The following is a 16,832-nucleotide window of genomic DNA, read 5'->3' as shown; positions in this document are numbered from 1 at the left end:
GTAGTGGAAAGTTTGCCTGTACGTCAATCAAGATATATATGCGTGTTTTATTGACTATAATAAAGCATTCGATAAAGTACGACATGAACAATTAATGCATGTCCTGGAATCAAAGAAGTTGGACTACAATGACCTCAGGATTATATCGAATTTATATTATAAACAACGAGCAAAAGTACGTGTTAACGACCAGCTGTCAGAGGAAATTGAAATCAGACGTGGAGTGAGACAGGGATGCGTGTTGTCGCCAATTCTTTTTAATGCCTACACGGAAGAGATCTTGAAAAAGCTCTTGAGGGTGAAACAGCTGGAATAAAGGTAAATGGAGTTCCCATTAACAACATTAGATATCCGGATGACACTGTCATCTTAGCTGAAAATATTGGGGATCTTCAGAGGCTGGTGACCAGAATAGCAGAGTTTGGACAAGAATACGGGCTAAGAATGAATGTCAAGAAGACAAAGTTTATGAGAATATCGAAAACATAAAGAAATAACGAAAATCTCTTTATAAACGGATCCAATATCGAACGAGTCGACCAATATGCATACCTTCGAACAATGATCAACTCCACAGGAGATTACTTACAGGAAATCAAGATCAGAATAGAAAAGGTTAGAGTAAATTTTAACAAAATGAGAAAAGTGCTCTACACAAGAGATTTGAAGTTGGAGCTAAGGGTTAGGTTGGCTAGGTGCTACGTTTTCTCGACTTTGTTTTATGGAATGGAAGCTTGGATCTTGAATGCTGCATCAATGAAAAAACTAGAATTATTCGAGCTGTGGGTGTACAGAAGAATTCTGAAATTATCGTGGACAGAACACGTCACAAACAAGAGGGTCTGAGAAAGATGAATAAAGAAATGGAAATCCTAAATACCATCAAAACAAGAAAATTGGAATATCTCGGACATATTACACGTGAAGAGAGATACAGCTTGCTCCAATTGATTATGCAGGGAAAGATTCAAGGAAAGAGAAGCATAGGGAGACGCAGAATATCGTGGCTGCGCAACCTGAGAGTGGTACGGATGTAAATCAAATGTACTTTTTAGAGCAGCCGTCTCTAAAATACGAATAGCTATGATGATTGCCGACCTCCACCGCGGAGATGGCACTTAAAGAAGAAGAAGAAGTGGAGATGAGATAGACAGATAGATAGATAGATAGAAATGTGGATCATGACTGAAAAGACAATAAACCGTATTAATACTTTTGAAAAGATATTAAGGAGGATACTGGGACCCATCTGCGACTATGGAGAATAAGGTTTAACCACGAGTTATACCAATATTACTGAGAACCCTCTATAGCAAATTATGCAAAAATACAAAGATTGCGCTGGGCAGGTCACCTAATAAGAATGGATAACGACAGAACACCTAAAAGAACTCTTAGCGAAACTATGGTCGGACGCCGGCCAATAGGAAGACCAAAGAAGAGGTGGATAGACGAAGTGAGAACCGATGCTAAAGAGATATTGAGGGTGTACAACTGGAGGAGACCAGCTAGAGACAGAGATACTTGGAGGCGGAGGCGGTGGGAGGCCAGAGCCCGACTTGGGCTGTAGGGCCACAGGAGAGAGAGCGGAGATGTGATAGAACGAGTAAACCATTTCAAATACCTTGGCAGCTGGCTAAATGTAAATTGTGACCCTGATGAAGAGATAATAACCAAGATCGAAATATCACGTAAGGCTTTGTAACGGTCCACCCGTTATAATATCATTTTTAGCTCTTTAATTATTTTTATAATTATTTTCTCTTGACCTCCCAATTAATTTCTGTAACTTTCTCCTAAAGGACCACTTACGTGACGTCACACGTCGGCGTCTACTGAACATACTTGTCGAATCGTTCCGTGACATTTAATTCATGTTCTGTGGTCGTCTGAGGTTCTCCTCTTTGAAGCAGAGAGGAATGACCGACACTTGGCTAGTGGCTGTGGGGTAGATAGTTGATACCATAAAATGGCGGATGATTCACATCTAAATTATTTTATTTAACATCCAGTTTTTAAAGTAAAGTGAAAGGTTACAAAGTTACCACAAATGGTTTTCTGCAGTAGGGAGACATGTGGGTAAAACAACTCCTCTTGGAATAGGAATAAAAATCACCGGTAAAAAAATTCTTTTTTTTAATAATTTTGTTACCCTTTTTTTTTATGGAATATTAGTTTCATTGTTAAATTTCCTTAGTGAACCCATTAAGTGAAGTATGTAGATTATTTCGATTTTATTTAATATTCATTCAAGGGAAATTATAAGTATATTAATATGTTTTTGGTTTTACATAACCAAACATTTCTGAAGTCCTCAAGTAATATTGAACATAATTATCATTACTTCGCTGTAGGTTTTAAACTGATTGAGCATCCAATATTTTTATAAATTGTCAAATAACTATCTTTTGCCTGGTTTCATAGCATTTCATTAAGGTATATAATATGTGTGTAGATGGCTATTATTATATTAATATCATATTGTCTCAGATAAATCATATTCTATGTTCCAATTTCAAATTCAATGTCATTATTTGTTCATATCTTCACACAAAATAGTTCAAGGTTACCTGAGATTAGTTTTTGTTCCATTTAATAGTCGTTTTTCTGTATTATTTGTTCTTCTAAAAAGTTACCTCATTTATTTCTTCTCTTTACTTTTTGCTCATGTTTATATGGGAAATAAAACTGGGAATGGTAAACTTTTTTAGGTAAAAATGTAATTGTCATTGCAACCAAACTGTGGCTAATCCCGTTTAAAGATAGCATTTATGTTACATAACAGTACTGTCTAGTTACGGAATAAATCTCTGAAATAAATACTGACTACAGAATTTCCTTAAACCAATTATAATGGTAAATATTCAAGAATAATTTGACTGTCAGATTTGGGATTGGGGACTCACTTTTGTTTCATCTTAAGCCATTTTTATTGATAGTTAAAAACCAGCCAAGAGAAAAATTCCAACCTTTGAATAGTATGTATCAAGCAGAGCGTAAATAATGCAAAAGGAATGGATCAAATACACTGAAAATTGAGTATCTCTCTTGTAAGACAGCATGTTTTGATATTTATAATACAGAATAAAACAGGTGCCTAAAGTTTTACTTTTGTCGATTTCCTTTTCTCGATGTCTTGCCCTTGTTTATGTGAAATACTTTTTTTGCGAAAGCTTGTTTTTGTTGCTTTTGTAGATTACATCTTTAAATAATTTATTTTTCTGTCACTCGATACTAACTTTTACACAAACCCTTATGATACATTGAGTTCCTCTACACTCTACACTCAGTTATTACGTTAAAAATTTAGAGAGAAATTTTCATTCTTCATTTAGTTTTCATTGGACGTTAGCTTTGCAGTTTTCTAACAAATTACGGTTAAACAAATCTGAAATCCCTGAAATAAATTGAATTAATGTATCAAAATTAATTATGCTAGTTGATACCATCAATAAAAAAGTAAAGTTCGTGGAACCTTTTGGCTAAGGACTATAGACTATAGTGTATATAGTCCATAGTTTTTATATTTTACAGTATATAGGTTTTCAGGTCGCGCAAGCGCCTCTAACATGACTTAACGTCCATTTTCGTAGTCAGTGTGGCTCAGTTAAATTGGAAAGTAGAACATTTTGTGTGTGCCGGGAATGGAACCCAGGCCATTCAGCTTGTTTATCCACGCTATTATCAATAGGAAAATTAGACCAGCAGAACGAAAATAAACTTAATAATACGATCATACACGCAATAGAAACCTCTGTTAACAGGCTCTGCTCACAGATCAAGATAAAAAGAAACATAACATTTATTAAAATATATGTATATTTAGTCTGTTAAATTCTGGGCATCAATTTTCTTCCTTATGCCTTCTGAGAAGCTCCTCTGCTACTTGGGGCTATCTTTATACAGGGTGTTTCATTAATAATTGTCCATATAGTAACTGGAGAAACCTTAGCACAAAATACGAAGATTTAACCTAAAACACTTAAATAAAATGTGGTTCCTTACTGAGTTACAGGATGTTTTATCTAAAAATTTAAAAACTATTTTTGCTTAGCATTTTAAGACTATTTGACTTATCCTTTTTATACTTGGCGGGAAGTATAGGTACTGTACAAACTACTAAATTATGTTAAACAAACGTTTCTGGCTATTACCAGAGACGTACAACGGGGGAAAGTGTTGACCCTTTCACAAATTCTACGCCACTGGCGAAATTGCTATTTTAGTTCCATTTTTGGATTCTCCAATACTTTAAATGAAAATAATATACTCTTCATTCGTAACGATAAAGTCATTATTTTTCGAGATCTTTGAAGTTAAAAATGAAACGACACGGTTATTTTGATCAGTGTATTGTGTCGCTTCATTTTTAATTTCAAAAATCTCGAAAACTAATCATTTTATCGTTACGAATGAAGAGTATATTATCTACATAAAAAGTATTGCAAAATAAAAAAATTACACTAAAATAGTAATTTCGTCAGTGGCGTAGAATTTGGGAAGGGTCAACCAGACACTATCCCCTGTCGTACGCCTCTGGTAGTAGCTAGAAACGTTTATCTTAATTTAGTAGGATGTACAGTGCCTACAGTTTCTGCCAAGTTTGATAAGGATACGCCAAATAGTTTTAAAGTACTGGGTACAAATAATTTTTAAATTTTAATTATATGGATCATATCATAAATTAATCAAAATAACTGTGCCGTTTCATATTTAACTTCAAATATCTCGAAAACTAATGACTTTATCGTTACCAATGAACAGCAGTCAACATCACAGCTACGAATACAAGCTCAAAATGGGTTAAAAACAGGCCATGAGGCCTAATATAAGAAGAAGAAGAAGAAGAAGTGATAGATATTGGTGGCATAAATGATTAAATTTTTTACAAATTGGGCTGTCCAGCGAAGGCTCCTAAATATCGAAGAGTTTTCCTAAGAAATTTCTCAAATCACCATCAGAAAGTAACCTCAAGATATAAGTTCCCTCTTCAACGTGACTTACAGTCAGGAGGTTAAACTTACTGAAGAACAAAATAGAAACCTTCCAAAGCGCGGTGTGTATGGTATGTTAAACAGTAAATGGTTAAGTTCAATTAGTTACCACTATAAACAGCCCGGATTAACCGATAATAGTATAAAAGGCCCGGTTTCAGGTAAAATTTATTTTAGGCTTTATTATGGGAGTACCGTCTAGTCAGTGTTAATTGCAAAAGACCAACTCTGTCTACCTCGGTGGCTTATCGCTCCGGGTGGGTCTTAACAATGGGCCAGGTCAGATAAATTTAATAATATTTACGACCGCACTAATTGAATTCAAACCATTTACTGTTGAACAAACAATACCGACAATGTGTAATAAAGGAGAAAAGTTCCTCTGGTCTAATGAAGAGTTGACATTATCAATCATAAATAAACCATATGGAATATTAGTTTAAAATATCGTTAAACATATATCTTTTTATCTTTATAACAATTTCCCTATATGTATTTAAAGAAAACATCATTTACAAAAGACGTAAAATTTACGACATGCGCCCGCTCAAGAGAAATTATTGGGCGCGGCTGCTGGAAGTTTAGGAATTGCACCTATCGATGTTAAAACTAAGAAGTAACTGACGCGACCCAAGTATCGAAATAATATGAACAAATTTAATTAGTAAAATCAAATCATCATAAAACACATGTCAACAAGACTGATTGATGATAACGTTCAACATTTATAGACGGAGAGATAGCGCTGAAAAATCTCTTTGAATTTACTAAAGCTAGATTTTTCACAGTTGATTACTGTGAGTGTGTAGAGAAACATACTGCGGTCGGTCAAGCGAAACGTAGAACAGGGGTTACTGAGAGGGTAACAAAGTTGCTTTCCTACGAAGGTAATTATTTCCATTTACTAAGGCTGAAAATCAGTAAACACATTCTAAATTAAATATAAATAAAAGTTATTATAGTCGGTCAGCTGTATGAGGGGACAGAGCCGGTCGGTCGGTCCCAATAGTCGATTGATGAAATGAAGCATTTTGGCTCGCAATTTTTTTGTCCAGCATGGATTTACTTAAAATTTTCACAGAGGGTAGGGAATAGTCCAAGGATCATTTTCTATATTATGCCGCCATCATACGCTAAAACCTTGGGGGTGGTTGCCACCCCATCTCGGGGGTGAGAATTTTTTATTTAATTTTAACCATGTAATTCGATGGAAAAGTGGTTCTAAGAAAAAAATGTTTTTTACATTTTCTTCGGAAGACTAATACTTTTCGAGTTATTCGCGCTTGAAAATAACAGTTTTTAGACGAAAAAATCGACTCGAGGGTTTTTTGAGAATACCTCGAAAAATTAGATTCTATATTATATTTTTGGCGATAAAAAGTTTCTCCAAAAATGATTTTGTAGGATTTTTAAAGAGCTATAAGATTGTGTAAATTAAATTCCGTAAGATCCGTTAGTTTTTAAATGGGGCGGGTTTAAAGGTCTCCAATAAGGGGTTGTTTGCTGGTAAATAGAGGTTTTAAACAGCTATATCTGGCTAACTATTCACTGTAATGAAAATCTATGCAAAGGCTAATTTTAGTCACTAAAAAAGCTACAATTTAGTAGTTTATAATTTTTTTGTATCTTCAGTATTTTCGGAGATATTTTGACGTAAATGGTGAAAAATACCAAATTGCAAAAATAAATTTTTCTTTTAACTCCAATTTTTCCAAAATTAGGCATTTAAATAGGTCAAACTCCTTGAGTGTATTGATAATATAAATATAAAAGGAACTACAGAAAGGTGAAGACCAATTATGAATTAGGAAAGTAGTTAGGGGGTCGCTTAATTTTCATGCTAGAAACTTTTTATTATTTTTTTTGAAAGGTCTCATTGTGTACTTGAAAAAAATTATTAAGTTTTCCTCGAAAAAATGCAAATTTTTTCCATTATTTGGCTTTGAATATTTCAAATTATGCATTTGACGAAAAAAGCTAACCTTTAACATGCCGTATCTCGGTTTGTATTGGTTTTAAAGATATTGTAGGAAAAGAATTTGGTTTGTGTTACTAAAAGATACAATTTCGATATCTACAGTGTTTTTGATTAAATGCATATTTTTCGAGGTATTCTCAAAAAACCCTCTAAAAAAGTCGATTTTTTCGTGGAAAAACTGTTATTTTCAAGCGCGAATAACTCGAAAAATATTAGTTTTACGAAGAAAATGTAAAAAACATTTTTTTCTTAGAACCACTTTTTCCATCGAATTACGTGGTTAAAATGTAATAAAAAATTCCCACCCCCTAGACGGGGTGGCAACCACCCCCAAGGTTTTAGCGTATGATAGCGGCATGAAACACAAAATGATCCTTGGACTATTCCCTACCTTCTGTGAAAATTTCAAGTAAATCCATGCTGGACGAAAACATTGCGAGCCAAAATGCTTCATTTCCTCAATCGACTATTGAGGCCGACCGACCGGCTCTGTCCCGTCATATAACTGACCGACTATAATAACTTTTATTTATATTTAATTTAGACTGTGTGTACTGATTTTCAGCCTTAGTAAATGGAAATAATTACCTTCGTAGGAAAGCAACTTTGTTACCCTCTCAGTAACCCCTGTTCTACGTTTCGCTTGACCGACCGCACTATGTTTCTCTACACACTCACAGTAATCAACTGTGAAAAATCTAGCTTTAGTAAATTCAAAGAGATTTTTCAGCGCTGCCTCTTGTTCTATTATACACGTTTATTCCGATCAATTCCATCGCCAATGTAATTTCAATAATTGTATTTTTTAGAAATCTCCTTACCGTAAATGCTTTTCAGAATCCGGAAACTCTTGCAAGGACCCAAAATGGCCGCTTTCCGCCTGTATTTTCGAGCCGTTCAAAAAGGGCTCAAAAGTAGCATCGTTCGACCGGAAGTCGTTTCAAAGTGTATTTCCGAACCGGACGATCCAGACTTGTTGCTATTTGGGTAGGCGATGATTAATTTTGTTACAGACGAAAGATTGAAATATGAATCGATTTATCTTTTCATTTTGGGTTTAAAAGGAAGGTAAGGTAAATAGTAGGCAAGAAAACAAAAACAGAATATAGAAATAGTCCATTTACTCACGGTTTTTGTTCCAAATTTTAAAGAACCACTTGGCTAACGTGCCAACAAAAAGAGTGATATTGTGCAGATGTGTACTTTTGCTGGGGGTAAGTTTCACCCCTTCTCGGGGGTGAACAAATATATGTTCAAAGTAAGTTCGGAAATGGATAAACTGACTATGTACTTATAAGCAACTTTATTCTATAACGGTTCTTCACTAACTTAGTACTTTTCGAGTTATTTGCGAGTGAATATGTTCATTTTTCAACAAAAAATCACGTTTTTAGACAATTTTTCGCAAATAACTCAAAAAGTAAGTATTTTATCGAAATAAAATACCTATTCTTTTTTAGCAAAAACATATCTTAAGTGAAAAAAAAAAAACGGTGTGTGTATCAGGTATCTAGACCCAGTAGAAGCAGAGTTGTAGCTAATGAGAAATGGGTTCATAGGCGTCAAATTCCAAATCGAATATTTCAACATGTAATATTCAAAAATAAAGCATTTTTGAGAAACTCATTACAAATATTTTAAAGTGTTTAAAAAAGCTTTATCCTTGTTTAAAAAAAAAGTTCGAGTATCAAAAGTAAGCAAGTTAAGCCCAAAATAAAGTTGGTCCCTTTTTTTCGTAAAAAATCGTGAAAATCATTCCCTAATTAGCGCCCCAAATGAAATTAATCATTACCGCTTCACAAGTTACTTTACTCTACTTTACTATATTATTATGATCTGTAAGTTTCATCGATTGAAAGTACTTATTTTTGAAAGCGCTGTGGTTGAGTGTGCTAGAACGAGTCACTAATCACGAGTGTATGCAAATGTTGAACAGCCATATTTTAACCAATTTTTGTTTTACAGAAAAACAAAAATCCAAAATATTTAGAAACGCAAAACCTTCACGTCTTTATTTATTGATATTTTTGGTATCACTAATAATTTTTAAGTTATTTTGAAACGAAAGCATTTTTTTCAAAATTAAAAAGAATTACTTAAATTCCAAATTTTTTAAACAATAAGCACTTTAAACCGATGAAACTTGCAGATCATATAAATAATAAATATAGGAGTAAAGCAACTTTTGAAGTGCTAACGGTTAATTTCCCCGATTTCTCCGGTTTTTTTCAAAAAAAAGTGACCAACTTAATTTTGAGTGTAAACATACTTACTTTTGATGCTAGAAACTTATTAAAAAAACGAAAATAAAACTTCTTTAAATACTTTAAAAAATTTGTAATCAGTTTTCCACAAAAAGTGCTTAATTTTTGGATTATTTCACGTAGGTAATTAAAATATTAGATTTGGAATTTGACGAATATGAAACTATTTTTCATTAGCTACAACTCTCCTTCTACTAGGCCCAGACCATTTTTTTTTACTTTTTTATAAGCTATGTTTTTTTGTTAAAATACCTACTTTTTCAGTTATTTGCGAAAAACCGTCTAAAAACTTGTTTTTTTTTTGTTGAAAAATGAACATATTTACTTGCATATTATACGAAAAATATCGTCTTAGTGAAAAAACGTTATAGAAGAAAAGTTGCTTAGAATTAATCAGTTTTGCATTTCATTATTTTGAACGTATATTTTTTCACCTCCGAGAAGGGGTGAAACTCTCCCTCAGGGCAAAAGCACACATCGACACAATCTCACTATTTTTCTTTGACATGGTTGCCAAATTTCATGTCAATCTAAGCGGTTCTTTAAAATTTGGAGCAAGAACCGTGAGTAAATAGACTATATGAATCGATTTATCTTTTCACTTCAGTTTTAAATGGAAGGTAAGAGAAATAGTAGGCAAGAAAACGCAAAGAGACTATGGAAACTGTAAAATCATTGGAGCTTGTAACGCTAAACCAATAATATTAAAGCACCTTATTAGACTATACTAGACTCAAATCATTACTTTATTAATTCTCGACAAATACATAAACAATATTTAAAAATATTATTTTAAATTAAATAAACGAATGGGAAAAGAAAAGCACTTTTGAAATGTGTAAAAATATTTAATTCCTACCTGAACGCTTTCGGCTTACGGAGCCATCTTCAGAGATGGTCAAAAGAGTTCAAAGCTATGGTCAAAAGCTTTAAGTATAGTACGCACAACCAAGTGGCGGTATCAATGTTTGGTATAAATGTTTAAGAAATTCGAGTAGCCGCTTTAAAGATAAGCACATGACTGTATTTTTACATTCCATTAATCGTTGCAAATTAGTCATTTTAGAACTTACCGTAAACACTTGCATATTAGTACAGTTAAAATAATGGGATGATAAATTTTAAGCCAGAGGAATTAAACTATTTTCTACTTTTAAGGACGAAGAAAAGCTAGTTCATCAGCGGAACCGAATTCAAAATTATTTTGCACATCATATATGAAACATTATTTGGTTAAAATATCTTACTTTTGTTTATATAAAAATAAAAATTATATTAATTTGTCTGGACTAAATTACAGTTTTTCATATCCTAGAAGACTTTGTATTCACACAGTGTTGCTAAAATGAATTTTATTATATCCGGTTTAAAATTTCTAGCCGATTTCCGAGCCTACTATATTATTATAAAAAAGAATCCTATTTCTAATTGAATGAAATTTGTAGTTGAAAAGATTGTTTATAAACACAAAAAACTTGGTTGTAGGTTGAAAGATTTTTTATGTAATATTGAAAAAAACATCTAGAACACATTGGGACTTCACAAAAACACCTTAAAAACTTTGATCATGGAAAGGGGTAGGCAACCACTATATAGACTCTAGATAAAAGAGTTTGAATATCTGGTTATCATTTTCCTTTCGGGTCTAGGAAAGTTGGTCGAGAACACTTCGTCGACGGAAAATTGGTCGACAACATTTGGTCGACAAACAGTTGGTCGAATGCACAATTCATCGAATGGACAATTCGTCGACGAACATTTGATCGAATGGAATTTTCGTCGACAAACTGTTATTTATCTTTATTATAAAGGGATTAATGGTGACAAACGACCGACACGGGTTGTTGGTTTTTACTTTGTGAACTGGAATATTGTATTAGGGTGATTCCATTTCAAATCAATCAATTTTGGATCAAAATAACTTTTGGATCTCCGTTTTTTCTGAAACTTGGTGTATAGCTTCTGCGGAACGTAAAAATAAGAGATTTAGGTCAAAAAATCTTCTTCTTCTTTTTTTTCTCAAAATGTTATTTTAAGCGATTGGTAGTTTAAGCTCAAAAGTTTAAGCAGTGATTTGGTATTTAATTAACAAATTTGCATTTTCTCTCGTAAAGTATAAACGGAAAAATTGATATTTTAATAAAAGGTACTCAAAAATGTCATTATATGACATTATAATAAGTTCATTTGATTCAAAACAAGCTTTTGATAAAATTTTATAGTTTAGAAAACGGTAAAATACCGTTTTTTACATTTTACTCCATTCCCAAAATACATCATAATCGATTTGGCTGAAAATTTGCCCGCAGATAGCCAAAACATAGGACTTTGAGTGGTTAGAAGCATTTGAATTATATTACAATACCAAAAAAGTTACATGCAATATCATAGTCAAAAATATAGGCGTCTACTGTAAGTACAATTAACCCGGAAAATATCGACCTCACGACAAAAATTGTTAAAAAGAAATTGTAATAATTGTAAATACGATTTATTTGGAACAATTTCAGTTTTTACCATTTTTGTCGCAAAGTTAAAAATGGTGGAGATATTGAGCAAAAACGGTTCTCCTTTTCCAAAAAAAAAATCAAGATGGCGGCTAACGTAACGGAGGAATTCATTCTCGATTTTAAATTTAGGCTACTATTGACCCCCCTAAAGATTAAAAAAATAAAATTTTGGGCAGCTCGGCATGCAAGGCCAAATGCTATCCCGACTGGACTAATATACTTTTGAGTCTGATATTATTGCATGTAACTTTTTTAGTATTGTAATATAATTAAAATCCTTCTAACTACTTAAAGTACTATTTTTTGTCTATCTGTGGGCAAAATTTCAGCCAAATCAATTATGACATATTTTGGGAATGGAGGAAAATGTAAAAACGTTTTAAAATGTAAAAATATTTTAACGTTTTCTACACTATAAAATTTGATCAAAAACTTGTTTTCAATCAAAATAACTTGTTATAATGCCATATAATGACATTTTTGAGTCCCTTCTATTAAAATACATATTTTTTCCATTGACACTTTACGATAGCAAATGCAAAGGATACCCCCTGTTAAGATAGGCAAAATTCCCTCACTACCAGAGTTCAATTTTTTACGTTCTATGCAATTAAAAAATTAGATTACGCGAATTTTTAGCTCGCGATCCCCCTTACCCCTCCCCCACATCCAAAAACTTAGATTTTTTGATTTATTGTTTTTTAGTTGGGCTGAAATTGATTTAAAAATTTTAAAAAAATCACACTTGTAGCTGAGGCTTTCACAAAACATGTCCATTTTTATGGAGTCGTCGGTCGAGTGTACATAACCTCAATTTTTTCATAACTTTAAAACATAACTTTTTCTGAAGATGGCTGCAGGTCCAACTTTTTTGCATTTTGTGTATTTTATCAAAAACTATCTATCTGATTTTTTCAGATTTTTCCGTCAACTGGCCATCTTGAAAAATCCGGAAAACTGTTTTTTTAGGGGGGTTTTTGGGGACTTTCTCCATTTTATAGACTTCAAAATAGATCAACTCAAGGTTTTGTTGATAGATCATGTATAATTTAAAATAAGTGAGTATTTTATGATATTTAAAAATTGGGCGAATCACTTTTAAACCCACCAAAAACCATGTTTTTTAAAGTTTTGTAAGGGTTTTTGCAGGTCTAATAATATTTTTTGAGGTCGATACAGCCTGAATATATTTTTTTTTATTTTTATACGTTTTATGTGATTAAAAAAATTAAGACTCACCGCAATTTTAGCCCACCACCCCTTCCCCCTTCCCCACATCCAAAAATCTCAATTTTTCGATTTTATTTTTTTTCAAGTTGGTTTGCAATTAAATTATAAATTACAAAAAATTCACACGCACAGCTGAGGCTTTTACAAAACATCTATTTTTATGGACCCGAAGGTCGAGTGTCTACATAACCTCAATTTTTTTGTTTTTTTAATAGGTACGTATAACTTTTTTTGGCGATGGCTGCATGTCTAACTTTTTTGCATTTTGTGAATTTTATCAAAAACTATATTTCTGACTTTTTTCAGATTTATTCGTAAGGTTTTTTGAGTTTGAGGTTGAGTTTTTTGGGATTTTCTCCATTTTATATACTTCAAATGTATATTATATACTTCAAAACATGTTTATAAAGAAAGCTTCGTTTAGAAAGAAAGTTTATTGCAGTCGAAAACATTGTACAGAATTGCGTCGATTACCTAACAATTTATTGACCTCAGCATCTCGCATATTTCGTCTTGTCCGCAAGTGCCCCCAAATTTGACTTGTTTGGAAATGCTCCGTTCGCAAGTACGCCGACACCAAAAAGAAGAACGGTACAACATCACTAATTAAAATATCGGTTTATATTTGCTGTCTACTCTCCCACCGCAGCCAATTTTTTCATTAAATTTAAAAATAATTAAGATTTAGAAAAAAAATTAACAAAACCCAAAAAAAAAAAATGTAAAATACAATATTCCAGTTAACAAAATAAAAACCAACCACCCGTCGGCGTCGTTTGTAAAAATAATTAAGATTTAGGAACAAAATTAACAAAACCCCAAAAAAAATAAAATGTATTTTACAATATTCCAGTTACCCGTCGTTTGTCACCATTAATCCCTTTATCCTAAAGATAAATAACAGTTTGTCGACGAAACATCCATTCGATCAAATGTTCGTCGACGAATTGTCCATTCGATGAATTGTGCATTCGACCAACTGTTTGTCGACCAAATGTTGTCGGCCAATTTTCCGTCGACGAAGTGTTCTCGACCAACTTTCCGACACCGTTTCCTTTCAACCCTTTCCTTAATTTAAAACAACGTGATCACACTATGCTTCTTCTTCTTCGTCTAGCCATTCACGTTCACATCTGAACATAAGCCTTTTCAAGTCTTCCTTTCCATTGTTTTTTATTGTACGTTACTTGTAGCCAAATTTTCCCGGTAGCCCGTTTCAGATCATCTGTCCATCTCATAGGAGGTCTGCCTATGGGTAATTTGTGTTGGTATAGTCTCCAGGTTAGAATTGTTCTGTGCCATTTGTTTAGATCGTACCTAGCTACATGTCCAGCGTATTTCCATTTCAATTTTAATGATTTTTGTACCACATCGGTGACTTTGCTTTTCTGTCTTATCCATGTGTTTGTTTTCCTGTCTCTGAGTGATATGCCTTGCATTGCTCTTTCCATTGTATGTTAAGTGACTCTGAGTATATTCATATTCTTTTTTGTGATTGTTCATGTTTGTGCCCACAGACATACTATGCTACCTAAAGTTAAATATAACCATTTTATTAACGATCATTAAATCATACTTTCAGTGTTTTGAGATTCCGATTGTCCTTCATGGTACAAAGTATCTTCCTCTTCTTTAAGTGCCGTCTAGCAGGAGGTTGGATATCATGATCACTATCTTTATTCTATATATCTTTACTCTCTGAACAGTTCAATAGAACTGCGTTTAAACCAGTTCCTTAAATTCTTTAACCATGACACTCTCCTCCTTCCTCCTCTTATATTTTCCTATATTAGCAGTCTTAGCATTTCATATCGCTGTCCCCTCATTACGTGTCCCAGATATTGTAACTTTCTTATTTTTCATTGTGTTTGTGTTTATTATTTCGCATTCTTTGCTAATTTCTCGCAATACTTCCGTGTTTGTTTTCTTCTGTGTCCATTCTATTCTAATCATCCTTCTGTAACACCACATTTCAAATGACTGTAGCTTATTTATGTATTCTTGCTTTAATGTCCAGCTTTCAAGCCCATATTTCAGTATCGAAAACACGTAGTATCTCAAAGCTCTTACTCTCAGTTCTAATCTAAGGTCTTTGTTGCAGAGAATTGTTTTCATTTTTACAGACGTTTATTCTATCCTGGCGCTTATTTTTGTTTTTGATCATTATTGTCTGAAACCCAGGTTCATAGATTCCTTCACTTTGAGATAGTACTGCTTCCTCAAAAATGGCTTCAATAAATACATCAAATAGTAATGACATAATACATCCCTAACACCTCTCCTGATTTCAATTTCTGGACTGGGCTCGGTAGAAAGTATACTGTTCGTTCACCATTTGTTTAAATATCTCTGTTCTTTGTTAATTTTATAAAAAATGACCTAGTACTGTTTTCTTAAACTGAACGTCTAATTCTTTATAAGTTCCTGAATTAAACTGCAGGATACTTCACTTCCATCCTTTTAAAGCCTTTTCTTCTCCAAAATTGTGACCCTCATGCGTCAGCTTAAAAGTTAAAATAAAATACTTTCTTTATCCAAGATTTCCGGAATTGAGTGACATATTTAATATTTCCCTTTTATTTCCGCCCGCTTATTGATTTTATTAAAAGAAGCCTTTTGCTGGGCACATACTAAGTGATAAAATATTCAATTCTGAATCTTATTATTGTATTAAAATTTACACAGGAAAATATCGTGTATTAGAGCCAAACCACACGGACCACGCTGCAGCGCTACTCTGTGGATCCACAGAGTGGCTGAAACAGGCGATTTTCTAGCGCCGGCGACTACGCTGCGAAGTGGATCCTTTGGAAGGGTGCGGCGGGTAATGTAATGGGTGAGAAAAAAAAAGTTTGTTCAAATGATTAAAAACTTACCGGGTAATATATTTTTTTAAAAAGTGTGTTCGTCAAAATCAGTGTTTGTAATGTCCATAGTTTTAACCATTTTATAAAATTTCATACTTAAATAACTTTAAGGCCCACCACATACGGTGAAACGCAAATGTAACGAAACTGTCGGTTACTTTTGAATTTCATTTGAGTTTATGCAGTAGACGCCTATGAGAGACCACACATGATGAAACCATATGGACCATTTCAGACCGGCCGTTTGAAACGCATATATTTCAGTTTCATTGAACCCGGTGTGCAGGAAACTTGTGTTTTTATCGGGTTTCGTGTTTTTGTGTCGTTGTGGGTACTTTAAAAAAACGGCCAAACCCGATTTCGGCCAAACTAGTTTGTCCTAATCGCCTTAGGATAAACTAGTATGGCCTAGGCCAAACTAGTTTATCATATCGCGCGTAGGCCAAACTAGTTTATCCTGATATAAATAAACACACTTCAGACCAAACTAGTTTATCCTGATATAATAAAGATTCACATTCAGGATAAACTAGTACGGCCTTCTTCTTCTTCTTCTTGTATTGCCTATCCGTTTTGGATGTTGGCGATCATCATGGCAATCTCTACTTTTCACACCGCTGCTCTGAAAAGAGCCTTTTTTTAGATGCGTCTGTAAATACGATATGATGATTTTTAAAATAATTTTCTGTCTGAATTAAACATAATATTTCTCGCGCGCAAAACGCGCGCAAATCTAGCGTATAAATCGCGCAAACCTAGCAAAACGCGCGCATAAGGTGCGCAGAACGCGCACGTAAGGCGCGCAGAACGCGCATAAAGCGCCCAAAACGCGCGCTTAATGAGCGCAAAACGCGCATAAAGTGCGCAAAACGCGCGCATAAAGTTCGCAAAACGCGCTCGTAAAGTTCGCAAAACGTGCACGTAAGGCGCGCATAAAGTGCGCAAAACGCGCATAAAGTGCGCAAAACAAGCGCGTGTAGTGCGCAAAA

Source organism: Diabrotica virgifera, chromosome 7 (genome assembly GCF_917563875.1).
Source record: "Diabrotica virgifera virgifera chromosome 7, PGI_DIABVI_V3a".
NCBI lineage: Eukaryota > Metazoa > Arthropoda > Insecta > Coleoptera > Chrysomelidae > Diabrotica > Diabrotica virgifera.
The sequence above is the reverse complement of the archived record's forward strand: the minus strand, read 5'-3'. Positions refer to the sequence as shown.